Here is a 20432-nt window from a genome sequence, read left to right as displayed (position 1 = left end):
AATTATAATAAATGACAGCTTTAATAAGTATTAGGTAATATTACGCCAATATTGAGCACTATAATTTATATCTTACATTACATTACATAGCAGTATGGAATGTTTGACCAAAAGGAAAAAAGGAAAACACAAAACTTTAAAATATTTGGAATCTAAAAAGGGAGTTGAGTTTGACCTATTGGAGAGAAAGTCGTTTTGTGTTTTCCCTGTGTTGCTACAATTCTGCCATCTAGTGATGAATTTAATTAACATTCAAATCAAATCTTATTGGTCACATACACACGATTAGCAGATGTTACTGTGAGTGTAGCGAAATGACAGTGCAGCAGTATCTAACAGGTAATGTCTAACAAATTCTACAACAAACAATACACACAATCTAGTAAAGGAATGGGATGAGGATATATTCGTGCAAAATATATGGATGAGCAGTGACAGAGCCGTGAAGATGCAATAGATAGTGAAGGATACAGTATACAGTATATAGATATGAGATGAGTAATGCGAGATATGTAAACATTCTGGGACCACAGTGTTGAGGATCAGCGGAGTGGAGATGTTGTTTCCTACCTTCACCACCTGGGGGCGGCCCGTCAGGAAGTCCAGGACTCAGTTGCACAGGGCGGGGTCGAGACCCAGGGTGTCAAGCTTAATGATGAGTTTGGAGGGTACATGGTGTTGAATGCTGAGCTGTAGTCAATGAACAGCATTCTTAAATAGGTATTCCTCTTGTCCAGATGGGATAGGGCAGTGTGCAGTGTGATGGCGATTGCATCATCTGTGGACCTATTGAGGCGGTAAGCAATTTGGAGTGGGTGTAGGGTGACAGGTAGGGTGGAGGTGATATCACTTCATGAAGAAGTGAGTGCTACGGGGCGATATTAGTTTAGTTCAGTTACCTTTGCTTTCTTGGGAACAGAAACAATGGTGACCATCTTGAAGCATGTGGGGACAGCAGACTGGGATAGGGATTGATTGGCTGGTAAACACACCAGCCAGCTGGTCTGTACATGCTCTGAGGATGCGGCAAGGGATGCCGTCTATGCCAACAGCCTTGCGAGGGTGAACACGTTTAAATGCTTTACTGAAGTCAGCCACTGAGAAGGAGAGCCCACAGTCTTTGGTAGAGGGCCATGTCGGTGGCACTTTATTGTCCTCAAAGCGCGCAAAGAAGTTGTTTAATTTGTCTGGGAGCAAGATGACAATGTCTGCGACGGGGCTGGTTTTCTTTTTGTAATCCGTGATTGTCTGTTGACCCTGCTACATATGTCTCGTGTTTGAGCTGTTGAATTGCGACTCCACTTTGTATCTATGCTGACGCTTTGCTTTTTTGATTGCCTTACAGAGGGAATAATTACACTGTTTGTATTCTGCCATTTTACCAGGTGCCTTGCCATAATTAAATGCGGTATGTGCTTTCAGTTTTGCGCAAATGCTGCCATCAATCCACAGTTTCTGGTTGGGGAAGGTTTTAATAGTCACAGTGGGCACAACATCTCCTATACATTTCCTTATAAACTCGCTCACTGAGTCAGCATATATGTCAAAGTTATTGTCTGAGGCTACCCGTAACATATCCCAGTCCATGTGATCGAAGCAATCTTGAAGTGTGGAATCCGATTGTCAGACCAGCTTTGGATAGACCTAGGCACGGGCGCTTCCTGTTTTAGTTTCTAACTGTATGAAATAACACTTAAGGTTTTCTGGGCTAACAATGTAAGAAATAATACATGCAAAAAAAAAATACTGCACAGTTTCCCAAGGACTTGAAGCGAAGCTGCCATCTCTATCGACGCCATCTTACAACTGAATGACTTATGAACATCTGTAAACAATAATAACAATGGTAATATGAAATGCACATTTTAAATGAGATAGAGACAGAGACAATGAAGAAATGAATGCTGTCTTTTTGTAGGCTTTCCCTGATGCTTTATGAGTGCATGGTCAAATGAAGCCACTGCAGAGAAAGCAAAACACAATAAGTGGTGTGGTTATTTAGGTTTAATTTCAGTGCCTATATCCAGTCATTAATCTTAAAAATGGTCCCTAAACCTAAACACACCATTTAAATATAGAGGAAATAGTGAAAACTAATTTACCTCCTGGATGTTGACTTTGATCCTTCCATTATCATCTTTGTCCAGAGTCTTGAAGGCTCCTGAAAGTGCACAAAACACTATTACTGAAGTGTAATGAAAAGTAAATAGTCTGAAAACAAGAACATAATCGGACTGAGGGGAGTATTGAGGAGGAGTAATTTATGACGCATGGCGTCCAGTCTGACCAGGCACCCAATGAAGTTGTCAAAGTCCATGTTGCCCTGTTCGTCACTGTACCTGCAAACGATCAACTGGAAGAGCTGGTCGTTGAGAGGGAAACCTGCACACGGACATAACAGGAGAGAAAAACCAATGAGACCCAAACACGTACAGTACCAGTCAAAAGTTTGGACACAACTACTCATTCAAGGGTTTTTATTTATTTATTTGTACTATTTTCTACGTTGTAGAATAACAGTGAAGACATCAAAACTATGAAATTACACATATGGAATCATGTAGTAACCCAAAAAGTGTTTTTAGAAGTCAAAATATATTTATCTTTGAGATTCTTAAAAGTAGCCACCCTTTGCCTTGATGACAGCTTTGCACAATTTTGCCATTCTCTCAACCAGCTTCACGAGGTAATTATGTTAGCACAGCTGAAAACTATTGTTCTGATAAAAGAAGCAAAAAAACGATCCTTCTTTAGACTAGTTGAGTATCTGGAGATTCAGCATTTGTGGGTTCGATTACAGGCTCAAAATGGCCAGAAACAAAGACCTTTCTTCTGAAACTCAGCAGTCTACTCTTGTTCTGAGAAATGAAGACTATTCCATGTGACAAATTGCCAAGAAACTGAAGATCTCGTACAACGCTGTGTACTACTCCCTTCACAGAACAGCGTAAACTGTCTCTAACCATAATAGAAAGAGGAGTGGGAGGCTAGAGTGTCTAGTTTGAGAAACAGACACCTCACAAGTCCTCAACTGGCAGCTTCATTAAATAGTACCCGCAAAACACCAGTCTCAACGTCAACAGTGAAGAGGAGACTCCGGGAGTTCCTCTGTCCAGTGTCTGTGTTTTTTGCCCATCTTAATCTTTTCTTTTTATTGGCCAGTCTAAGATATGGCTTTTCTTTGCAACTCTGCCTATCTCTGGAAGTATGTTAACAAAGACTTTTCAGCTGTTGAACTATGGCAAGGTCGAACTAATTTCTAAACCTACATTTATTTTAGTCAAGAAGTGATGAGTCATAGCAACCAATCGGTGTCATTGTAGCTGTTCTACCTACCACCCACACAGCACTCCCTCCACAAGAAACCACATCGTCTTCTCCTGTTCAATTAATTTCCCGCCACACTGAAAAGGACTGTACAGACGTACCTCTGTGCCCATCTCTTTGCAACATGACCATCCAAGGCCAAAGCTGGATGCCTAAAATGTGGTAAATGTAAACAAGATGCCACAGTAGTGTGTGTGTGTGTTTTGTGTGTGTGTGTGTGTGTGTGTGTGTGTGTGTGTGTATGGATGAAGTTCCAAGAAAATACATTAGAAGATGGCAAATGGAGATAGTGATGAGAGTGAGGGCATATAGTATGAAAATATAGACCCGCTGGGATCTAAAATGAGTGTGATATGCCCTCGTGTCTCCTTTTTGTCCGTTTGAGGACACTACAGTCACCCCTGGTGGAGGTTCTTGGAACACTGATATTTAAGTCTGAGTAGAAGTTGACAAAACCTTCAAAGGTCTATTTGGTTCTATGTAGAACCCTCTGTGGAATGGAGCCCAAAAGGGTTCTACCCAGACACAGAAGGGGTTCTACCTGGAACTAAAAAGAGATCTCCTATGGGGACAGTGGAAGAATAATTTTAGGTTGCACCTTTGTATCTGAGTGTAGGCCTATATTGCAGTGGTGGATCTGTGGTTTTCTGTAAAACAAAATTTAAAAAATTGTTCTTTGGTGGTGGGGAGATAAGATAATCAAAAATATTATGAAACATCCCCACTTTTAGCACACATTTGCAAGCTGGCAAAGTAACCTTCTTTGAATTTGTATTTATTTATTTGATTTATTTCACCTTTATTTAACCAGGTAGGCAAGTTGAGAACAAGTTCTCATTTACAACTGTGAACTGGTCAAGATAAAGCAAAGCAGTTCGACACATACAACAACACAGAGTTACACTCGGAGTAAAACAAATATACAGTCAATAATACAGTACAAAAATAAGTCTATATACAACGTGAGCAAATGAGGTGAGATAAGGGAGGTAAATGCAAAAAAAGGCCATGGTGGCGAAGTAAATACAATATAGCAAGTAAAAACACTGGAATCGTAGATTTGCAGTGGAAGAATGTGCAAGGTAGAGATAGAAATAATGGGTTACAAAGGAGCCAAATAAATAAATACAGTAGGGGGAGGTAGTTTGGGCTAAATTATAGATGGGCTATGTACAGGTGCAGTCATCTGTGAGCTGCTCTGACAGCTGGTGCTTAAAGCTAGTGAGGGAGATAAGTGTTTCCAGTTTCAGAGATTTTTGTAATTGGCATTGGCAGCAGAGAACTGGAAGGAGAGGCGGCCAAAGGAAGAAATTATTTTGGGGGTAACCAGAGAGATATACCTGCTGGAGCGCGTGCCACAGGTGGGTGCTGCTATGTTGACCAGCGAGCTAAGATAAGGGGGGACTTTACCTAGCAGGGTCTTGTAGATGACATGGAGCCAGTGGATTTGGCGACGAGTATGAAGCGAGGGCCAGCCAACAAGAGCGTACAGGTCGCAGTGGTGGGTAGTATATGGGGCTTTGGTGACAAAACGGATGGCACTGTGATAGACTCCATCCAATTTATTGAGTAGGGTATTGGAGGTTATTTTGTAAATGACATCGCCGAAGTCTAGGATCGGTAGGCTGGTCAGTTTTACAAGGGTATGTTTGGCAGCACGAGTGAAGGATACTTTGTTGCGAAATAGGAAGCCAATTCTAGATTAAACTTTGGATTGGAGATGTTTGATGTCAGTCTGGAAGGAGAGTTTACAGTCTAACCAGACACCTAGGTATTTGTAGTCGTCCACATATTCTAAGTCAGAACCGTCCAGAGTAGTGATGTTGGACGGGCGGGCAGTTGCAGGCAGCGATCGGTTGAGGTGCATGCATTTAGTTTTACTTGTATTCAAGAGCAATTGGAGTCCACGGAAGGAGAGTTGTATGGCATTGAAGCTCGTCTGGAGGGTTGTTAACACAGTGTCCAAAGAAGGGCCAGAAGTGTACAGAATGGTGTCATCTGTGTAAAGGTGGATCAGAGACTCACCAGCAGCAAGAGCGACATCATTGATGTATACAGAGAAGAGAGTCGGTCCAAGAATTGAACCCTGAGACACCCCCATAGAGACTGCCAGAGGCCCGGACAACAGGCCCTCCGATTTGACACACTGAACTATATCAGAGAAGTAGTTGGTGAACCAGGCGAGGCAATCATTTGAGAAACCAAGGTATGCTGAGGCATGTGTGATCACTGAACATTGACAGGACCCCCAAAAAAAGACATGCTCACATGCAAACATAAGATAACATGTGTCTAACTTGCACCGTTGTGCAATTATTAAGAGACTAGATACAAACAGCTAATCCTGGCTGTTCTAGAATTAATTTATTGAGCAAGCATATCAGAGATGTCAAGGTGGTACCCAAGCATATGCCATGTGTATATGTGACACACACAAATATGTATAGTCATATTTTTTATGTTTTATTTAGTTTGTTATTTTATGGAGTCATCCCTTTGTCACGACTTCCGCCGAAGCTGGTCCCTCTCCTTGTTCGGGCGGCGTTCGGCGGTCGACGTCACCGGCTTTCTAGTCACCACCGATCCATGTTTCATTTTCGTTTTGTTTTGTCTTCATTATACACACCTGGTTTCCATTCCATAATCAATGTTCCTTATTTAACCCTCTGGCTTCCCTTTCTGTTTTGTGCATGATTGTCGTTGTCAAGTGGTTTTGTTATTTTGTGCTCTGGATATTAGTGTTCTTCCTTGTTGGAACATTGCTTGATTTTGAGTAAATTCTCAGATTATTACTCATACCTGTGTCCTGCGCCTGACTCCGCCTTATCCATTCACCTAATCGCTGACACCCTTGTATCATTTTCTCGGCCTCCTAGGTATTTACATTTAATGTATGTATATGATTACTGTCGCTAAGGGGGAGCTGTGACATCAATTGAAATGCGTTAGTGAGAAATGCATTAGTGAGATCGTTAGTGAGATTGTCAGGTCTGGGAGGTTTCTTCTTCAGTCTTGGAGAATGACTACTACTGAAAAATAAACTATAAATTGTACCTATTAATTCAGGTATGTAATGTACAAAAGTGCAATATGACTCAAAATATTGAGGCAGCATGGTTAACTACATAGTCCATGAGGTTGGTGATGTTTGAAGGCCATTGAAGGGAGTTTTAATGTGAAGTGAAAAACTGGTTGGTATTTTCCCCATTGTAAGTAATGGAGTTTGGCTAGATTGCTAATGGTTTACATGTAACGTTAACGTTGTAAGTTAAGATGTTAAGATTAAGATGTCATCTGAATTTACGAAGATAGTGTTTATCAGTTCGCTAATTTGATGCTAACCAAATTTAAGCACTAGTTAGCTTGGCCTTGACGGGTGCCAGGAATGGTGGGAGGACAGGCAGCGTCCAGGTCTCCAGAGTACTCACCCTATTGCCTGCTGTACGGACGGGAGCCGCAGCTTTTTACTGAGGTAAACAATGCAATTGTATATGAAATGATTGCATATACTGTAGTATAAAACGTGTGATTGACTTAGTGTTTGTCTATTGCTATTTTTGCATAACGTACTTTGAGATCACTGAAACTCCACCTAAAATGGCTCCGGAGCAGAAGGCAGATGTTTTACGTGCCCAACCAATTGTGTTTTTTTGTTTGTTTATCTGCGATGTTTGTCACTTATTTTTGTAACTATTTTTGTACATAATGTAGCCGCTACTGTCTCTTATGACCGAAAATAACTTCTAGACATCAGGACTGCGATTACTCACCACGGACTTGCAGAATCCTTTTTCTTATTTCACGACTCTGACGAGCCCGAGGCGGAGGACATACGGTTGGCTCCCTCGCGAACAGGCCCCGACCCGAGTGATCGGAGGAGTAGGAGGCGAAAAAAGAACTCCCCTCAATTCTGCTCGCAAACATGCAATCTTTGTACAATAAAATGGATGAGTCATTGGGAAGATTAAACTACCAACGGGACATTAAAAACTGTAACATCTCGTGCTTCACGGGACTATGTCTATGCATTTTTGTAAACAACAACTGGTGCAGATCTCAAAGGAAGTCTTGAGCCATTGCTCGCCTGATGTAGAGTTTCTCATGATAAGCAGCAAACCACATTACCTACAGAGAGAGGTTTCGTCTATATTCTTTGTAGCCGTTTCCACACCACCACAGTCAGAGGCTGGCACCAAGATGGCATAGAATGAGCTGTATTCCGCTGTCATGACGCTGGCCTGGGTGGTAGGTTTATGATAGTCATAAATACCTCCTCCCCCCTTTTTCCTCTCTCTACCCTACTGAGGTTACATTTGCAAAACCCTTGGTTAACATAGAGATTCTGGGAACATCAGTAGGTGGGGGGAAATGAACAATATTCTGGTAATCTGAACAATTGAACATATGCGGTGGTACTTAATGAATATGATGTCAGTTCGGTTGTCATCTGAGACATTCTCATCAATGATAAGATGACAAACTCTACAGTGGAAAGTCTACACATCAGAGTTATCGGATTCACATGGAATTGTTGTTCAATTTAAATGTTTGAATATTAAATTATTTGTGATGGGATGAAATGTGATTTTAGCTTCTAAAATGAGAGATTTGGATTTTCATAAGATAGGGCTGCTCAATCAGTGGCCCGCCCTGTGAAGGGACATGGGCTATAAAACTTTTCAAACACGCCCTCCTCTCCCTTCCTATATAAGCCCTTGACGACAATAGAACCTCCTGTTCCCGGGGACATGAGGACGACGGTCCGATGTCAGAATGGTTCAGATAATAATTACAGAACGAAGCCAACATCAGCGTGAGCTTTGGTTGCGAATGGTATGAACTTTGAACTCTTATTCACTACAGAAGTGATACCTCCTAGCCGTTGAGTTAGCAACAGCCGCTGCAAACGAGGGTTAGGAAGGAACAGACAGAGTATCCGATCTACCACACAACGACGTGACTACAACGTATCCAATCGACCACCAGAGACATTCTTCAAAGGACAAAGGACTCGGTTTGGCAACACAGCCTTCCATCTACCACCAACCTACTGAAGCGCAGCTCAGAGTAAATATTTATTGCATTTTCCTTTTCCAAATGGGCGGTAATTTAGAATGCATAAGATACTGTATTTACGATAGCACAGCTTCGCCCTGTGTCGCTCAGTCTTCCCGCTCTTTCACACAAACCCAGCCCTTTTCTTTTGTGTAACAAGCTGTCATAACTGTTCTGCCCTCTAGGGACGTTTTCCTTTATGACGTAATTTGTAATCAAGTTATGATTAATTGTGTGTATGTGTAATTCTGTGTGATTAGTTAGGTATTTTGTAAATAAATAATGAAACCCAATTTTGTATTGCTGATTCAACTTGTTAGCCAGGGTTCGTGCAGATAAAAAAATGTACAACTTTCAGATGAGACTGAATTAAGGTGACGATTGATATTGACTGCTATTGATGTAAAATATTACTAGGTCTTTAAGAGTTTATTCGGAAGATTACAGCTCTATAAATATTATTTTGTGGTGCCCGACACTCTAGTTAATTACATTGACATGATTAGCTCAATCAGGTGATATCAATTACGGAGAAATTATTTTATAGAATAGCATGTCATATCACTTAATCTGGCATAGCCAAAGACACAACACCGCCATAAGCAAACAAGAAAACTCTCACCCAGAGACGACGCACCTAGTAGTCGGGGACTTTAATGCAGGGAAACTTAAATCAGTTTTACCGAATTTCGATCAACATGTTAAATGTGCATCAAGAGGGAGAAGAACTCTGGACCACCTATACTCCACACACAGAGATGCATACGAAGCTCTCCCTCGCCCTCCATTTGGCAAATCTGACAATAATTATATCCTCCTGATTCCTGCTTACATCCAAAATTAAAGCAGGAAGCACCCGTGACTAGATCAATAAAAAAGTGGTCAGATGAAGCAGATGCTAAGCTACAGGACTGTTTTGCTAGCACAGACTGGAATATGTTCCCGGGATTCCTCCAATGGCATTGAGGAGTACACCACATCAGTCATTGGCTTCATCAATAAGTGCATCGATGATGTCGTCCCCACAGTGACCGTACATACATACCCCAACCAGAACCAAGGATTAGAGGCAGCATCTGCACTGAGCTAAAGGCTAGAGCTGTCGCTTTCAAGGAGCGGGACTCTATCCTGCAAGCTTATAAGAAATCCTGCTATGCCCTCCGACGAACCATCAAACAGGCAAAGCGTCAATACAAGACTAAGATCGAGTTACACCGGCTCTGACGCTCGTCGGATATGGCAGGGCTTGCAAACCATTACAGACTACAAAGGGATGTACAGCCACGAGCTGCCCAGTGACACGAGCCTGCCGGACGAGCTAAACTACTTCTATGCTCACTTCGAGGCAAATAACTGAAACATGCATGAGAGCACCAGCTGTACCGGAAGACTGTGTGATCACGCTCTCCGCAGCCGATCTGGGTAAGACCTTTAGACAGGTCAATATTCACACGGCCAGGCACGACTCCAATACCATCATTCAATTTACCGATGACACAACAGTGGTAGGCCTGATCACAGACAACAACGAGACAGCCTATAGGGAGGAGGTCAGAGACCTGGCCGTGTGGTGCCAGGACAACAACCTCTCCCTCAACGTGATCAAGACAAAGGAGATGATTGTGGAATACTGGAAAATCAGGACCGAGCACACCCCCATTCTTATTGACGGGGCTAGAGTGGAGCAGGTTGAGAGCTTCAAGTTACTTGGTGTCCACATTACCAACAAACTAACATGGTCCAAGCACACCATGATAGTCGTGAAGCGGGCATGACAAAACCTATTCCCCATCAGGAGACTGAAAGGATTTGGCATGGGTCCTCAGATCCTCAAAAGGTTCTACAGCTGCACCATCGAGAGCATCCTGACTGGCTGCATCACTGCATGGTATGGCAACTGCTCAGCCTCTGACCGCAAGGCACTACAGAGGGTAGTGCGAACGGCCCAGTACATCACTGGGGCCATGCTTCCTGCCATCCAGAACCTCTATACCAGGCGGCATCAGAGGAAGGCCCTGAAAATTGTCAAAGATTCCAGCCACCCTAGTCATAGACTGTTCTCTCTGCTACCACACGGCAAGCGGTACCGAAGCGCCAAGTCTAGGTCCAACAGGCTTCTAAACAGCTTCTACCTCTAAGCCATAACACTCCTGAACATCTAGTCAAATGGCTACCCAGACTATTCACATTTCCCTGCCCCTCTCTCTCCACAAGGATGAACCAGACTTGTGGAGGTCTACGATTTTTTTCCTTAGGTCTTGGCTGATTTCTTTTGATTTTCCCATGATGTCAAGCAAAGAGGCAGTGAGTTTGAAGGTAGGCCTTGAAATACATCCACAGGTACACCAATTGACTCAAATGATGTAAATTAGCCTATCAGAACTTTCTAAAGCCATGACATAATTTTCTGGGATTTTTCAAGCTGTTTAAAGGCACAATCAATTTAGTGTATGTGAACTTCTGACCCACTGGAATTGTGATACAGTGAAATAATCTGTCTGTAAACAATTGTTGGAAAAATGTATTGTGTCATGCACAAAGTAAATGTCCTAACCAACTTGCCAAAACTATAGTTTGTTAACAATACATTTGTGGAGTGGTTGAAAAACGAGTTTTAATGACTCCAACCTAAGTGTATGTAAACTTCCGACTTCAACTGTACTGTAGCTACATGTAGTTGTTACCAAGCATGAGTTCCCCACATTGTAGCCTATACATGGAATATATTCACTGGTCATGTAGTCTATTCTCTGTGTTACATGCCATTAATGAGTTTCAGATATCGCCTTGCATTTACATGTCATTCTTCGGTGAGAACATATGCTCAATCTATTACCATAATAAGAATCATTTAGATCATTTTAATACATCTGGTAAAATATTCAGTGCATTACATTTGATCATGTTATACTTTCATTTAATTTCGTTTTTCACCTGTTTTCATTAGAGGAACTTTGCAGGAGAAAGTGGAAGATCCTCAGGGACACGTTCGTCAAGGAAAGAAACAAGGAGAAGGAGTTGAGTAGGAGTTGGGCAGGGGCAGTGCAAAACCAGCCATGGCGCTTCATGGCTGTCATGAGTTTCCTCAACTCCTTCCTTGAGTCTTGCCAAACCACTTCCAACATGGCTGAAGGGGGTAGGGGAGCAACGGACAGCCATGGAGCGTCAGGAGGAGGACAAGTAAGAGCAGCAGTAGCAGTAGCAGGGGAGGAGAGGTAGGAGCAGTAGCAGCAGCATGAGGAGAAGTAGGAGCAGCAGTAGCATGGGCAGGGAGAGGTAGGAGCAGCAGCAAGGGGAGGAGGAGCAGCAGCAGCAGAAAGAGGAGAGATCATGAACGGAAAGGCTCTGGAGCAACGAACCGTCCTTGCTGTCTCTGCCTGGCCGGTTCCCCTCTTTCCACTGGGATTCTCTGCCTCTAACCCTATTACAGGGGCTGAGTCACTGGCTTACAGGGGCTTTCTCATGCCGTCCCTGGACGGGGTGCATCACCTGAGTGGGTTGATTCACTGATGTGGTCATCCTGTCTGGGTTGGCGCCCCCCCCCCTTGGGTTGTGCCGTGGCGGAGGTCTTTGTGGGCTATACTCAGCCTTGTCTCAGGATGGTAAGTTGGTGGTTGAAGATATCCCTCTAATGGTGTGGGGGCTATGCTTTGGCAAAGTGGGTGAGGTTATATTCTTCCCGTTTGGCCCTGTCCGGGGGTATCATTGGATGGGGCCACAGTGTCTCCTGACCCTCCTGTCTTAGCCTCCAGTATTTATGCTGCAGTAGTTTGTCGGGGGGCTACGGTCAGTTTGTTATATCTGGAGTACTTCTCCTGTCTTATCCGGTGTCCTGTGTGAACTTAAGTATACTCTCTCTAATTGTCTCTTTCTTTCTCTCTCTCGGAGGACCTGAGACAAAGGACCATGCCTCAGCACTACCTGGCATGATGACTCCTTGCTGTCCCCAGTACACCTGGCCGTGCTGCTGCTCCAGTTTCAACTGTTCTGCCTGCGGCTATGGAATCCTGACCTGTTCACCGGACGTGCTACCTGTCTCAGACCTATTATTTGACCATGCTGGTCATTTATGAACATTTGAACATCTTGGCCATGTTCTGTTATACTCCACCCGGCACAGCCAGAAGAGGACTGGCCACCCCTCATAACCTGGTTCCTCTCTAGGTTTCTTCCTAGGTTTTCGACTTTCTAGGGAGTTTTTCCTAGCCAACGTGCTTCAACACCTGCATTGCTTGCTGTTTGGGGTTTTAGGCTGGGTTTCTGTACAGCACTTTGAGATATCAGCTGATGTAGGAAGGGCTATATAAATACATTTGATTTGAGAGGTAGGAGCAGTAGCAGCAAGAGGAGGAGAGGTAGGAGTAACAGCAGGAGGAGGAGGAGAAGTAGGAGCAGCAGTAGCATGGGCAGGGAGAGGTGGCAGGGAGAGGTAGCAGTGGCAGGGAGATGTAGGAGTAGCAGTGGCAGGGAGAGGTAGGAGTAGCAGTGGCAGGGAGAGGTAGGTGTAGCAGTGGCAGGGAGAGGTAGGAGTAGCAGTGGCAGGGAGAGGTAGGAGTAGCAGTGGCAGGGAGAGGTAGGAGTAGCAGTAGCAGGGAGAGGTAGGAGTAGCAGTAGCAGTAGCAGGGAGAGGTAGGAGCAGCAGTAGCATGGGCAGGGAGAGGTAGGAGCAGCAGTAGCATGGGCAGGGAGAGGTAGGAGCAGCAGTAGCATGGGCAGGGAGAGGTAGGAGCAGCAGTAGCATGGGCAGGGAGAGGTAGGAGCAGCAGTAGCATGGGCAGGGAGAGGTAGGAGCAGCAGTAGCATGGGCAGGGAGAGGTAGGAGCAGCAGTAGCATGGGCAGGGAGAGGTAGGAGCAGCAGTAGCAGTGGCATGGAGAGGTAGGAGCAGCAGTAGCAGTGGCAGGGAGAGGTAGGAGCAGCAGTAGCAGTGGCAGGGAGAGGTAGGAGCAGCAGTAGCAGTGGCAGGGAGAGGTAGGAGCAGCAGTAGCAGTGGCAGGGAGAGGTAGGAGCAGCAGTAGCAGTGGCAGGGAGAGGAGGAGCAGCAGTAGCAGCAACAGGAGGAGAAGTAGGAGTAGCAGTGGCAGGGAGAGGAGGAGCAGCAGTAGCAGCAACAGGAGGAGAAGTAGGAGTAGCAGTGGCAGGGAGAGGAAGAGCAGCAGTAACAGTGGCAGGAGAAGGAGAAGTAGGAGCAGCAGTAGCAGCAGCAGGAGGAGGAGAAGTAGGAGCAGCAGTAGCAGCAGCAGGAGGAGGAGAAGTAGGAGCAGCAGTAGCAGCAGCAGGAGGAGGAGAAGTAGGAGCAGCAGTAGCAGCAGCAGGAGGAGGAGCGGCAGGGCAAAGAGAAAAAGAGGGAGAGACGGTCGAGAAGTCGCAACATCAGAGAGTGAGGAAGTGATGGTGAGGGACGTGGTCAACCACAAGCAACTCAGTGCTTCCTCACAGTTCTGAGCCACAAGCCTCTGTCAAGAGACGAGTCCCACCCCAGAAACCAATTACTCTTTTCGAGAAATGGGGTCCTTGTTGTAGCAAGGAAGGCATCGGAGCATCCACCATCAACACCACCCACCCAGGACCCTATCCACACCCCTCTGGATGAGGACAAGCTTTTTTTTCCTTTTTTTTTATTTTTATAGCTTCCCATCCATGAAAAGGCTGACCATTGTCAAAAAAGTAGCTGTCAGGTTCCACATCCATAGGATAATTTATTAAGCAGAGGCCAAGTAGGTGTGTGTGTGTCTGGCCCCCGACTATAAAAACTTCCGAAATTAAAACTTAAGAATCAATGATTTGAATGCTTACTGAAGGGAATGGAACAGAAGCAATGTTAGTTTAATGTAACGCTTGGCTACCTCGTGGTGATCACTCACTGTCTGAAATGGTCATTAAGGATTAAAGGATACAATTATTGCACTGTAATACACTACAACATGTTACAAGTTATTCTGCCTTTTTTTTGCAGTCTTCAATGCACATCTGGTGTGCATTATAAAAACAGATGGGGAACTGATGGAGGATACAGACATCTATGTTGACACAATAATAGAGAACTTATCTGCGAGTGGTCACTATCTGAGGGAGCTCAGGGAGCAGCACATAGCCAACAGTGTCTGCTTAGAAGTGATGAGACACTGCATAGAGGCATGGCAGCAGACTGGACGGGCCACTAAAGCACTACTGGAGTGAGGGAGCTTTTGTTGGCTGACCATGCGGCTCTTCTGTTACAGGGCACTAGGTCAGTGAGCTTTGAGCATGTGACGAGCAGCCCTCGGTTTCCCCAGAGCAACGGGGAGGGTGAACGAGTCTTTCAGACGGTCACAAACCTGCTGAAGAAGGCTGCTGATCCAAATGACGGGGCACTTGACAAAAGTGCTATTTGTATTCGTTTTAATTCACTTTACACGCCCGATACATGCAGTCAGAGCCTGGAAAATGGATCTTAAACGTCAACAGTGTAAATTGTCTCGTCTTGTGCGTATCATCATGTCCTACCAAAACATAATCGGCATATATTTAGAGCCTGTTTAGAACATTCTCTATTTAGCCAGATTAATCTATTTCAATAGTTGATATGCTGTTGCAATCTACAGGAGGAGGCATTGAGGCAACACTTGCCTTTCTTTCGTTTTACGCCCTATGCACCATTCTGGAAAGGTCTGTAACAACAACAATGTAACATTGTAACAGCTTCCACTATATTATAAACAATATAACACTATCGTTCTGTCTTGATTAGGCCTGCCAAAGTATCCTTATTCTTGTACCACATCAGGGGGTTTTGCAATGGGGTTGTGTTTCACGACTAAACAATACAAGTAATTCTAATCCATTCATTCATACACTACCTGCCCTCATGTCTAGCTAAATTCCTTATTAGAAATTGATCTATTTTGTTCAGATCATTTGAAACCCAACAGTTTTTTTTAAGCCAGAATATTGACTATCAATCACAGCCGGATTTAGCCTGGATTCAAACCCGGGACTGTAGTGTCACATCTTGCACTGAGTTGCAGTGCCTTAGACCACTGCGCCACTTGGGAGCCCCAAGTATGAATACCTTTGACATTTTGCCACAGCTTGTGTAAGAGGAAACTTAGAAGAAGCTGTTTTTTCTCTCTTCATCAAGACAATGTTAACAATACTGTCATTCAGTTGCAATGTAAGTAGGCCTCTCTTATGTTCTACAAGTTAGGATAAAATTCAGTTATTTACTGAACCGTGTAGAATATCATATAGCAAGACAATGATTACCCTTCCTCTGACGAGAATTGTAGGATGGTATACTGTCAGTGCAGGATATTTGTATGATAGCATTACTGTATACAAGATGCTACTTTATTGAGTAGACAGTAAGAGCATGGTAAAACCTGTTGGTGGAGGAAGTAGTAGCCTCTGGCCCTCAGACAGGAACAGATCTGGAGAGAGCTCCAAGTTGTTTTCATAACATGTCTACTGTTCCAGGGTTGACGGAACACTGTGACCCTCCGGTTAAACTCAACATCTCCTGGTACCTAAGGAGCTCCCGCTGCTTCGACGAGGTGTTCGGTCTCGACGTGAGTTCCTCTCTCTCGTTTGGAAACTAACTGCACTCTGAATGGGCTCGTTCACGCTGGACATTCACACTCTACCTGTTGCATTCCATAAACTCCAGCATTTCTCTTTTTCAGCTAGTTCCTTGTCAATTTAACAACTGGCAACGAAAGATTTTGGGTCTCGATAGGGAGCGCAGTGTCATTCATGTTTTATGACTGTTTGTGAAATACTTAAGTTTATCATACCTGTTTGATTTGCAGCCTCTGAAGGCAGGGAGCTACTTCAGGACGACAGCTGTGAAACAGGAAGGAGGAAGTGGGTTCTATGTGTTCCACCAGTACCCTGTCATTGAGTGCAAACAGACCATGACCCACATTGAGGTACAGTATGTGGCAATGGAGGGTCTCATAAGAAAACATGGTGGCACTTTATTTTACAGTACCTTACAGAAATATCCCGGCATTTACATGGTAACATTTTATTTACACAGTCAAGCCAGACTCTACAGCAATGCCACATACTGCAATATTCAGAGCTACATGTCTGGTTTTGTGAGATTAATAACACATTCATGACCTATGCATTACTTCTTTGTTTCTAAATAACAGCACTTCGCTAGTAACTAACTTCCTATTAAATGGCAGGTAGAACCAATCAGTTCAGGGAAATAAAGTGCTGGAAAAAGCATACTGCAAATACCACAACCTCATTATGTGTTCCACCTCACTCTTTCACATTGTCTTCCTGAGTTTGTTTTTTCACTAAAGTGTGACCTGAATATAGCAGCTTGTAGCTGATCATTAGGAAGTGATGATTTTAAGTATTTTTGTACAATGCAGCTCATGGCGAGGCTATATTATGGAGGTGTTCATGGCGTATCATTGTCTAATGGTTGCTACTCTGCTTTGTTTTCTGTAACAGCTCTCTCTCAACAAATTTGAGGAGCCGACTAGGCTTACTGAGCCAGTTCATGAACAGGTCAGTGGGCTAAAACAGACAGGTTTTGCATCACAAATCCTTCTATATACATACATATTTTATTAAAAATTAGATACAGGTGATCTGTTTTGTTAGATAAGTTGACAATAGAGCATGAGTGTGCGTGTAGTAACACAGTAATTCACCAAGGTGTCATTTGAATGACTGTCTCTGGGATGAGGTAAGAAGCACCGAGGTAAATCAACAACTCAAACACCCTCTGATATCAAATTTACTGAGCAAAAATATAAACGCAACATGTAAAGTGTTGGTCCCACATTTCATGAGCTGAAATAAAAGATCCCAGGAATGTTCCATACACACAAAAAGCTTATTTCTCTGAAATTGTGTGCACAAATTTGTTCACATCACTGTAAATCTGCATTTCCCTTTTGCCAAGATAATCCATCCACCTGACAGGTATGGCATATCAAGAAGCTGATTAAACAGTATGATCATTACACTTGTGTACCTTGTGCTGGGGACAATTAAAAACGGCCACTTTAAAATGTCCCTTTTGTCACACAACACAATGCCACAGATATCTCAAGTTGAGGGAGCATGCAATTGGAATGCTGATTGCAGCAATGTCCACCAGAGCAGGGCCTAATGATTTATTTATTTGATTTCAATTGACTTATATGAACTGTAACTCGGTACAATCGTTGAAAGTGTTGCATGTTGCATTTATATTTTTGTTCACTATAAATAGATTAACAGTGTTGATGCGATGGGTCAAGCTTAGAATTAGCAGTCAGAACTTAAGCCTACATCTATAAAGTGATAAACCCAGTTAAATTCCCCTCTAAACTTACCTTTAATATATGAGTGGTCGGGTTTGCCTTGACTTTGCCCACCAATCTTCAAGAACAGAGCACATCCGTCACCTGTTTATTCATTGATCTCCCCGGTCCCTCAGCATCATCGTTGAGATTTATGGTCTTTCAAGGTCCGCTCTGTCCCCAGTCCATGACATGCCCCGATCACCACCTACTCACCCAATTGGTGGCCCTGTCCTTGAACAGCCGCTCTCTCGTTGCTCTCACATCATCAGTCGCTGTTCACTGTGCTTCTCCTTTTTCCCATGCAGTGCGCAAATAAATATACTAGGCAGCCAACATTAGGCTATTAGTTGGCAGAGGTGGAAGTCAAGAGTGGTGCTGATGAATAACTCAAATTTTATTGGTCACATACACATGGTTTGAAAATAAAATGGTTGACATGAATTGTTGACCAGTTGAAGAAGGATTTTATTGAAATGGATAACACGATTAAATACAAACGCACAGCTTAACAAATAGCTGTTAATGATGATGGCATATTCAATGAACTGATGAAAACAAGTTGTCTACAGAAATAAAGGAACTTAAAATCAAGAAATTCAACCAAGACAAAAAAGACAAGGCCGAGGATAAAGTCTACTTCTGGAGAAACCCTGACAAGGGAGGTCCTGCTCCTCCTCTCCATGGCAGACGCAAGAGGGATGCCGCTTACGTCCATCCACCCCCGTCTGACCAACGCTCTACAACCAGCGCCTCATCGGCTTCCAGTGGTAGTTTTTTATTCAACGAGAGACTGGACGGACGGAAGGGCAGGGGTGGCCGCAGGCACGCGCATCGACGAGATGCCGCACCCGACGGGGTAAGAAGAAACGACTATCAGAGGCAGAGGAGACCGTTCAAACGGTCCCAGAACTCACGGGACTGAGTGTCTTTAATTTATCAAGCAAGATATTGAGCCCTGCCCATGTCTCTTTGCTTAATAAAGGGTTATCTTTTGTGCCTACAACCCAGTGCAATGATTTTTATGTTAAGGTAGACATGTTTAAGGTTTTTTTTTAGAAACATCCGTTTAAGGGAATACTTTAGCTCCCCTAATTCTGGCACTTCTATTGAACCAGTAGGTTGCTCTCCTGCACATACTCCGACTCCTTTTAGAAGCTAGAGTTATTTTTTTACCTCCAGCCAATCGCAATCACTATCGAGACATATTGCAGACTTGTGGAAAGAGATGTTGGACATCTCCTTAAGAATAAACAGGGGTCCAAATCTTTCCATAATTTACCTGATGAAAAACAAGCTTTGCTTGATTTACAATCCGATACGTCAGTCCTTATTCGTCCTGCTGATAAGGATGGGTCGGTTGTACTCATGGATAGGACAGTTTATGTAAATGAGTGTCGTAGACAGCTGCTTGACAACACCTTTTACAAGAAACTCAGAAGTGACCCTACTTCCCAATTTCAGAATAATATCTTTACTCTCCTAGATGGGTATATAAGTTCTGGTCAGATAACCAAAAAAGAACATGACTTTCTGGCTATTCAATACCCTAAAATAGCCACTTTCTACACTTTGCCGAAATTACAAAATAATGTTACAAAACCTCCAGGGCACCCTATTGTAGCGAGCATTGATGCAGTAACGGCCTCTCTATCTACTTTTGTTGATTTTTTTTATTAGACCACTCGAAGAACAGCTCCCCTTATTTGTAAAGGACACAAGCAGTATGATCTCTATCATTGAATCTCTTGATGCTCTCCCTGAGAATACCTTGTTATTTACTTTTGATGTTGAGTCGTTATACACAAATATTCCACACGAGGGCGGTATTGAAGCTATGGAACATTTTCTTCTGCAACGTGATCCTAATGAACTATTTCATGTTTCTAAATGATTTCTTTATTCAGGCGAAGGGTACTGCTATGGGATCCCCCATGGCTCCTAACTATGCTCATTTGTATGTGGGTTACATTGAGAAACAGTCTATTTTCAATCCTCTCAAAAATGTTTTCTTGCCTAACATCATTATTTGGAAACGGTATATTGATGATATTTTTGTTCTATGGAGGGGTGATGCAAAACATCTCCAGGTATTCCATGCTTTTCTTTACTCCTGTTCTGATCATTTGAGATTTACTATGCAATCTGATACACGTCAAATCACTTTTCTTGATCTTCTGATCTTGTGTGAAGATAATGTTCTTTTCACTGATCTTTACAGGAAGCCTACTGATCGTAACAGTTTGTTGAAGGCTGATAGTTGTCACCCACTTCCCTTGAAAAATAGTTTGCCCTTACAGCCAATTCTGTCGAATCAAAAGAATTTGCAAAAAAGAATCAGATTTCTACAGAAATATGGCTGAGACCAAAAGAAAGTTCAAGGAGAGGGGCTACAAAAATTATCAGATTAATATTGCCATTGAGAAAATTCAAAAAACGAGACATAACCTTTTTCAAGGTCAGTCTCGCAAAAAGACGCATTCTTGTGTTCTAACTACCCGCTATTCAAAGCGTTCTGAACAAATTAAGGGAATCGTTCACAAACATTGGTACATTCTAAAATCCGATGAAAGTCTCGGTAATGTGTTTTCGGACCTTCCCTTGGTCGTATTCTCGCGGGGCAGAAATCTCAGAGACAAATTGGTACACTCTGATTTACCACCCCAAGATATTCCTGAACGTCTATTTGCGCCCCTACTGGATGGAAATTACAAATGTAATGGCTGTGCTCAATGCAATGGCACTTATAAACGTAGATCCTTCA

This window comes from Oncorhynchus mykiss, chromosome 24 (genome assembly GCF_013265735.2).
Source record: "Oncorhynchus mykiss isolate Arlee chromosome 24, USDA_OmykA_1.1, whole genome shotgun sequence".
NCBI lineage: Eukaryota > Metazoa > Chordata > Actinopteri > Salmoniformes > Salmonidae > Oncorhynchus > Oncorhynchus mykiss.
The sequence above is the reverse complement of the archived record's forward strand: the minus strand, read 5'-3'. Positions refer to the sequence as shown.